This window comes from Amblyomma mixtum, unplaced genomic scaffold (assembly GCF_055824585.1).
Source record: "Amblyomma mixtum isolate Tamu unplaced genomic scaffold, ASM5582458v1 scaffold_21, whole genome shotgun sequence".
In the NCBI taxonomy this organism is placed as follows: domain Eukaryota; kingdom Metazoa; phylum Arthropoda; class Arachnida; order Ixodida; family Ixodidae; genus Amblyomma; species Amblyomma mixtum.
This window is the reverse complement of record NW_028317718.1, coordinates 127472-134618: the sequence shown is the minus strand read 5'-3', so window position 1 is coordinate 134618 and position 7147 is coordinate 127472. Positions and strand designations below refer to the sequence as shown.

General features: G+C 59.6%; 1 non-coding gene across 1 annotated transcript; it reads right to left on the bottom strand.

Annotated features, from left to right (window-relative positions):
* Positions 1-1555: 1555 nt before the first annotated feature.
* Positions 1556-3370, bottom strand: LOC149324595 (small subunit ribosomal RNA). Its single transcript, XR_016286746.1, has one exon. It is a non-coding gene; the product is annotated as a small subunit ribosomal RNA (ribosomal RNA).
* Between the last annotated feature and the right edge of the window lie 3777 nt (positions 3371-7147).

Sequence of the window (7147 nt, the reverse complement as noted above, 5' to 3'; positions counted from 1 at the left end):
ACCACTAAGGCAGAAGTGCTGAGCCGACGCGTGACGCTCCAATTCCGGTCTTCATCAGAGGTGGGTCTTCTTGTGCCTTCTTGGGCACGCCCGCTCCGCCCGCACGGGCCTGACCGCAGAACACCTCGAAGCACCGGCGTTTGCTAGAAATATACATTCTTGGAGCTCTGTGCCACCGTCCTCACGCACCTTTCTGCGATCTGCAGCGACGCTACCCCCGGACTCCAGCAGCGGTTTTTTTTGTTGCTGTTCACACTCAACTGCTGTTCACATCTTTCAAGGCGAGTCATCACCGCCTACCGCTGCTGCACCCTTTTGTAGGGGAGGGGGTTTTCCCAACGCCCCCCGGTCCGGTCGCCCCCGGGTGCGCCATCGTGCTGCTCCCTACTCGACCATTTCGCCACATCATTGCTTCGCAAGGAGACAGGCACCGCCTAGCCGTGGCTACGCAGCGCGTACTTGGAACAAGCCGCAAAGCGGACGTTCATCAGTCTACTCCCGCAATAGGAGCCCACCGGCCACAGTGCCATGGACGGCGTTTCGGTAGCGCACCGACAGACTACTCGAAGGCTGGGAAGGACGAAGCAGCAAGAGAACCCGGCTGCCGCGAATGCGTTCAAAGTGCGGGATTATAATCCCTCGTCCTTTTCGGTCCCGGTGCCTCCTTTCGCGCCGTCGGCGCGGCGTCAGACTCCGCGCCCGCAGTGCGAGACCTTTCGCGCGCGGCCGTTCCCTGGGCCGCGCGCGTCCCGCCGCGTGCGCGTCGCGCAGAAGCGCAGTTTCCCAGCCAGCGAGCCGCGGTTCCTCTCGTACTTCGCAGCAGCCGCCGCCGTTCCCTTGGCAGCGGGCAGGCCTTTCCCTCGGCCCGCCTACCGACTGGTGGTCGCAACACGACAAAGCCAGCGAGCCGCGGTTCCTCTCGTACTTCGCAGCAGCCGCCGCCGTTCCCTTGGCAGCGGGCAGGCCTTTCCCTCGGCCCGCCTACCGACTCGTGGTCGCAACACGACAAAGCCAGCGAGCAGCGTTTCCTTTCGTACTTCGCAGCAGCCGCCGCCGTTCCCTTGGCAGCGGGCAGGCCTTTCCCTCGGCCCGCCTACCGACTCGTGGTCGCAACACGACAAAGCCAGCGAGCAGCGTTTCCTTTCGTACTTCGCAGCAGCCGCCGCCGTTCCCTTGGCAGCGGGCAGGCCTTTCCCTCGGCCCGCCTACCGACTCGTGGTCGCAACACGACAAAGCCAGCGAGCAGCGTTTCCTTTCGTACTTCGCAGCAGCCGCCGCCGTTCCCTTGGCAGCGGGCAGGCCTTTCCCTCGGCCTGCCTACCGGCTCTGTTTGCGCCTCTTCGACGGTTGTCGACAACCGAAAGCCCACCATGAGTGGTGCGTTACGCCGTTCAAACCTGCGGATACAGCCCGTCCGACTTTCCCTTGGTGACGGAGCTCCGCTGGGCGCAACAGTTTGTGCAGAGAAGCGGCTTCAGAATCTCGCAACTCCGCGGTTGAGGCCTTCCCCCGCTTATAAGTGGGGGCGGCGCCGGGTGTGACAAGCACAATCCGGTAATGATCCTTCCGCAGGTTCACCTACGGAAACCTTGTTACGACTTTTACTTCCTCTAAATGATCAAGTTTGGTCATCTTTCCAACAGACCGGCGCAACCGAAAGGCCGCGCCGGACATCGGTCCGAAGACCTCACTAAATCATTCAATCGGTAGTAGCGACGGGCGGTGTGTACAAAGGGCAGGGACGTAATCAACGCGAGCTTATGACTCGCGCTTACTGGGAATTCCTCGTTCAAGGGGAACAATTGCAAGCCCCTATCCCAATCACGAAAGAAGTTCCACGGGTTACCCAGTCTTTTCAGACAGGGATAAAGACACGCTGCTTCCTTCAGTGTAGCGCGCGTGCGGCCCCGGACATCTAAGGGCATCACAGACCTGTTATTGCTCTGTTTCGTGCGGCTAGGAGCCGCTTGTCCCTCTAAGAAGGTTGTAAGGTGCTGGGAACCCCGCACCTATTTAATAGGCTAGAGTCTCGTTCGTTATCGGAATTAACCAGACAAATCGCTCCACCAACTAAGAACGGCCATGCACCACCATCCACCGAATCAAGAAAGAGCTCTCAATCTGTCAATCCTCCCAGTGTCCGGGCCGGGTAAGTTTTCCCGTGTTGAGTCAAATTAAGCCGCAGGCTCCACTCCTGGTGGTGCCCTTCCGTCAATTCCTTTAAGTTTCAGCTTTGCAACCATACTTCCCCCGGAACCCAAATACTTTGGTTTCCCGGAAGCTGCCCACCGAGTCATTTGAGTAACTCAGGCGGATCGCTGGTTGGCATCGTTTATGGTCAGAACTAGGGCGGTATCTGATCGCCTTCGAACCTCTGACTTTCGTTCTTGATCAAAGAAAACATTCTTGGCAAATGCTTTCGCAGTAGTTCGTCTTGCGACGGTCCAAGAATTTCACCTCTAGCGCCGCAATACGAATGCCCCCGTCTGTCCCTCTTAATCATTACCCCGTATTCCAAAAACCAACAGAACAGAAACGGGGTCTTGTTCTATTATTCCATGCAAGTTTATTCAGGCGACTCGCCTGCGTTGAGCACTCTAATTTTTTCAAAGTAAAAGCGCAGGCCACCTCGAGACGCACCAATGAAGGGCACCAAGAGAGGACCGGCATGATGTTCAGTCCGAGCCGTCGCATCGGGTAGATGCACTACTCGTCTGGAACTGAGATCCAACTACGAGCTTTTTAACCGCAGCAGCTTTAGTATACGCTATTGGAGCTGGAATTACCGCGGCTGCTGGCACCAGACTTGCCCTCCAATTGATCCTCGTTAAAGGATTTAGAGTGTACTCATTTCAATTACGGGGCCTCAAAAGAGTCCCGTATTGTTATTTTTCGTCACTACCTCCCCGTGCCGGGAGTGGGTAATTTGCGCGCCTGCTGCCTTCCTTGGATGTGGTAGCCGTTTCTCAGGCTCCCTCTCCGGAATCGAACCCTGATTCTCCGTTACCCGTAACAACCATGGTAGGCAAGTAACCTACCATCGAAAGTTGATAAGGCAGACACTTGAAAGAAACGTCGCCGGCTCATGGCCATGCGATCAGCACAAAGTTATCCAGAGTCACCACAGAGTACGGGCAGAGCCCGATGGGTCTTGGTCTAATAAAAGCGCCCGTCAGCCAAAGGCCTTCAGGCTCAATGCATGTATTAGCTCTAGAATTGCCACAGTTGTCCAAGTAGAAAGAAACGATCTAAGGAACCATAACTGATTTAATGAGCCATTCGCGGTTTCGCCTTATTTCGGCATGTACTTAGACATGCATGGCTTAATCTTTGAGACAAGCATATGATTACTGGCAGGATCAACCAGGTATGATGCATAGGCATTCCCTTTTCGCCCCAGAAGGGTGCCTCGTCGCCGCCGATAGGGCCGCCATAAACCCCCAGCGCGCGACGCATCTTTTTCGCGGCAGCTTGCGCTGCCCGTGCATCGTTCGAGCTCGCTGCGGCATCCGACCCGTAGGTACGGCAATCGCCACGCGGCAAGAGAGCACGTGTGCCTTTAGGCAAAGCATTTGTAACGCGCCCACCAGTGCGCACATCGGCCTCTAGGGCCGCAGCATTAGGCAACTGGACGGCGCTTGCTGCGTAGCCGAGACGGCCAAGCCGCCAGACGACGGGACACGCCCGCGTCTTCGGCGCGCTCGCACGGAATCGAGTCCGGGTAGCACGGAACACACCTCGTAAAACGTGGAAACAGCGTCGTCCGACAACCAGCCCCTATCGCAGACGCGGATGAGGCTGCAGACGAATGCCGTGGGGTCCGAGGGACGGGGACACGCTGGGCACGAGGCCGCATATCAGACCCGGTCACGGCGCGCACACGCGGGCGCGCGCCGCCGACTGCTCCACTGGGACCCCCATATAATAGCAGCGATAAGTACCCAGACCTCCGTGGGTGAGTAAATCGCCGTACTCGTGCCACTTTCGCCGCAAGGGCCGCACAAATCGTGCGCGCTTTGCCGCGGCATCACAACGCCGCGCTTCCGCGGCGCCCCGCACGAGCCGTACTCGTGGACATAGCCGTCGGGCGAACCGCCGTACTCGAGGCGCGTTCGCCGCAAGAGCCGCTCAAATCGTGCGCGCTTTCCTGCGGCATCGCACGAAAGCGCTGCCCCGGCGCCCCGCACGAGCCGTACTCGTGGACATTGTCATCGGGCGAACCGCCGTACTCGAGGCGCGTTGGCGGCAAGACCCCCACAAATCGTGCGCGCTTTGCTGCGGCATCGCACAAAAGCGCATCCCCGGCGCCCCGCACGAGCCGTACTCGTGGACATAGCCGTCGGGCGAAGCGCCGTACTCGAGGCGCGTTCGCCGCAAGAGCCGCTCAAATCGTGCGCGCTTTCCTGCGGCATCGCACGAAAGCGCTGCCCCGGCGCCCCGCACGAGCCGTACTCGTGGACATGGTCATCGGGCGAACCGCCGTACTCGAGGCGCGTTCGCCGCAAGAGCCGCTCAAATCGTGCGCGCTTTCCTGCGGCATCGCACGAAAGCGCTGCCCCGGCGCCCCGCACGAGCCGTACTCGTGGACATGGTCATCGGGCGAACCGCCGTACTCGAGGCGCGTTCGCCGCAAGAGCCGCTCAAATCGTGCACGCTTTCCTGCGGCATCGCACGAAAGCGCTGCCCCGGCGCCCCGCACGAGCCGTACTCGTGGACATTGTCATCGGGCCAACCGCCGTACTCGAGGCGCGTTGGCGGCAAGAGCCCCTCAAATCGAGCGCGCTTTGCTGCGGCATCGCAAAAAAGCACTTCCGCGGCGCCCCGCACGAGCCGTACTCGTGGACATTGTCATCGGGCGAACCGCCGTACTCGAGGAGCGTTCGCCGCAAAAGCCACTCAAATCGTGCGCGCTTTGCTGCGGCATCGCACAACCGCGCTTCCGCGGCGCCCCGCACGAGCCGTACTCGTGGACATAGCCGTCGGGCGAGCCGCCGTACTCGAGGCGCGTTCGCCGCAAAACTCGCATAAATAATGCACAAACTCATGAAAATCACATCTGCCGAGGCCGCCTAAAGCCCGAATTCACCTCCCGGGCGTCGAGAGGTCCGTTTCGGACTTTGCTGACAAAGCGGACGCTTTACTGTTTCGCGTCTGCCTAGGCGGTATGCCCCCTTATATATGCAGCGATAAGTACCCAGACCCCCGCGGGTCATAAGCGCGTCTACCGGAGCGGGCTTCAAACGAACGTAACTCTGCCTTCCGTTGCGCGAAAGGGACGGGAAAGGTCTCAAAATATTCGCCTTTCTCAGCCCCACACGCGGAACTAAAAATTGAGCGGCTGCGCCCACGGGAACGGCCGTGAACATTCGAAAAGGCGGCCCCTTGCGAACCTGGTCAATCACCCGCTGCTCCGGCTACAGTGGAAGCAGCGGGTCGAGGAGGACTGCACAAGATGGGCGGCAGCGCGGCCGACACGTGGCGTAAATTTCGTCTCGTTCCGCCAGGTGAAAGTGCCTTTAAATATTCGAAAACCGTTTACCGCGTCCGCCGGGGAGGCAACCGCGTCTGCCTAGGCGGGACCGCGTCTGCCTAGGCGAGCTTCAAACGAGCGTAACTCTCACTTGCGTTGCGCGAAAGGGACGAGAAAGGTCTCAAAATGCTCGCCTTTCTCAGCCCCACACGCGGATCTAAAAATGGAGCGGATTCGTCCACGGGAACGGCCGCGAAGATTAGAAAAGGCGGCCCCTTGCGAGCCTGGTCAATCACCTGCTGCTCCGGCTACAGTGCAAGCAGCGAGTCCGCGATAACTGCACAAGATGCGCGCCGGCGCGGCCGAACCGTGGCGTAAATTTCGTCGCGCTCCGCCAGTTCAAAGTGCCTTTAAAAATTCGAAGACAATTTACCGCGTCTGCCTAGGCGGGACCGCGTCTGCCTAGGCGAGCTTCAAACGAGCGCAACTCTCACTTGCGTTGCGCGAAACGGACGGGAAAGGTCTCAAAATGTTCGCCTTTCTCAGCCCAACGCGCGCAACTAGAAATTGAGCGGCTGCGCTCAAGGCAACGGCCGCGAGAATTCGAAAAGGCGGCCCCTTGCGATACTGGTCAATCGCCCGCTGCTCCGGCTGCAGTGGACGCAGCGGGTCGGCGATGACTGCACAAGATGCGCGCCGGCGCGGCCGAACCGTGGCGTAAATTTCGTCGCGCTCCGCCAGTTCAAAGTGCCTTTAAAAATTCGAAGACCGTTTACCGCGTCCGCCGGGGAGGCAACCGCGTCTGCCTAGGCGGGACCGCGTCTGCCTAGGCGAGCTTCAAACGAGCGTAACTCTCACTTGCGTTGCGCGAAACGGACGGGAAAGGTCTCAAAATGTTCGCCTTTCTCAGCCCAACGCGCGGAACTAAAAATGGAGCGGATTCGCCCACGGGAACGGCCGCGAAGATTAGAAAAGGCGGCCCCTTGCGATACTGGTCAATCGCCCGCTGCTCCGGCTACAGTGCAAGCAGCGAGTCCGCGATGACAGCACAAGATGCGCGCCGGCGCGGCCGAACCGTGGCGTAAATTTGGTCGCGCTCCGCCAGTTCAAAGTGCCTTTAAAAACTCGAAGACCATTTACCGCGTCCGCCGGGGAGGCAACCGCGTCTGCCTAGGCGAGCTTCAAACGAGCGTAACTCTCACTTGCGTTGGGCGAAAGGGACGGGAAAGGTCTCAAAATGTTCGCCTTTCTCAGCCCCACACGCGGATCTAAAAATGGAGCGGATTCGCCCACGGGAACGGCCGCGAAGATTAGAAAAGGCGGCCCCTTGCGAGACTGCTCAATCGCCCGCTGCTCCGGCTACAGTGCAAGCAGCGGGTCGGCGATGACTGCACAAGATGCGCGCCGGCGCGGCCGAACCGTGGCGTAAATTTGGTCGCGCTCCGCCAGTTCAAAGTGCCTTTAAAAACTCGAAGACCGTTTACCGCGTCCGCCGGGGAGGCAACCGCGTCTGCCTAGGCGGGACCGCGTCTGCCTAGGCGAGCTTCAAACGAGCGTAACTCTCACTTGCGTTGCGCGAAAGGGACGGGAAAGGTCTCAAAATATTCGCCTCTCTCAGCCCAACACGCGGAACTAAAAATTGAGCGGCTGCGCCCACGGGAACAGCCGCGAAGATTA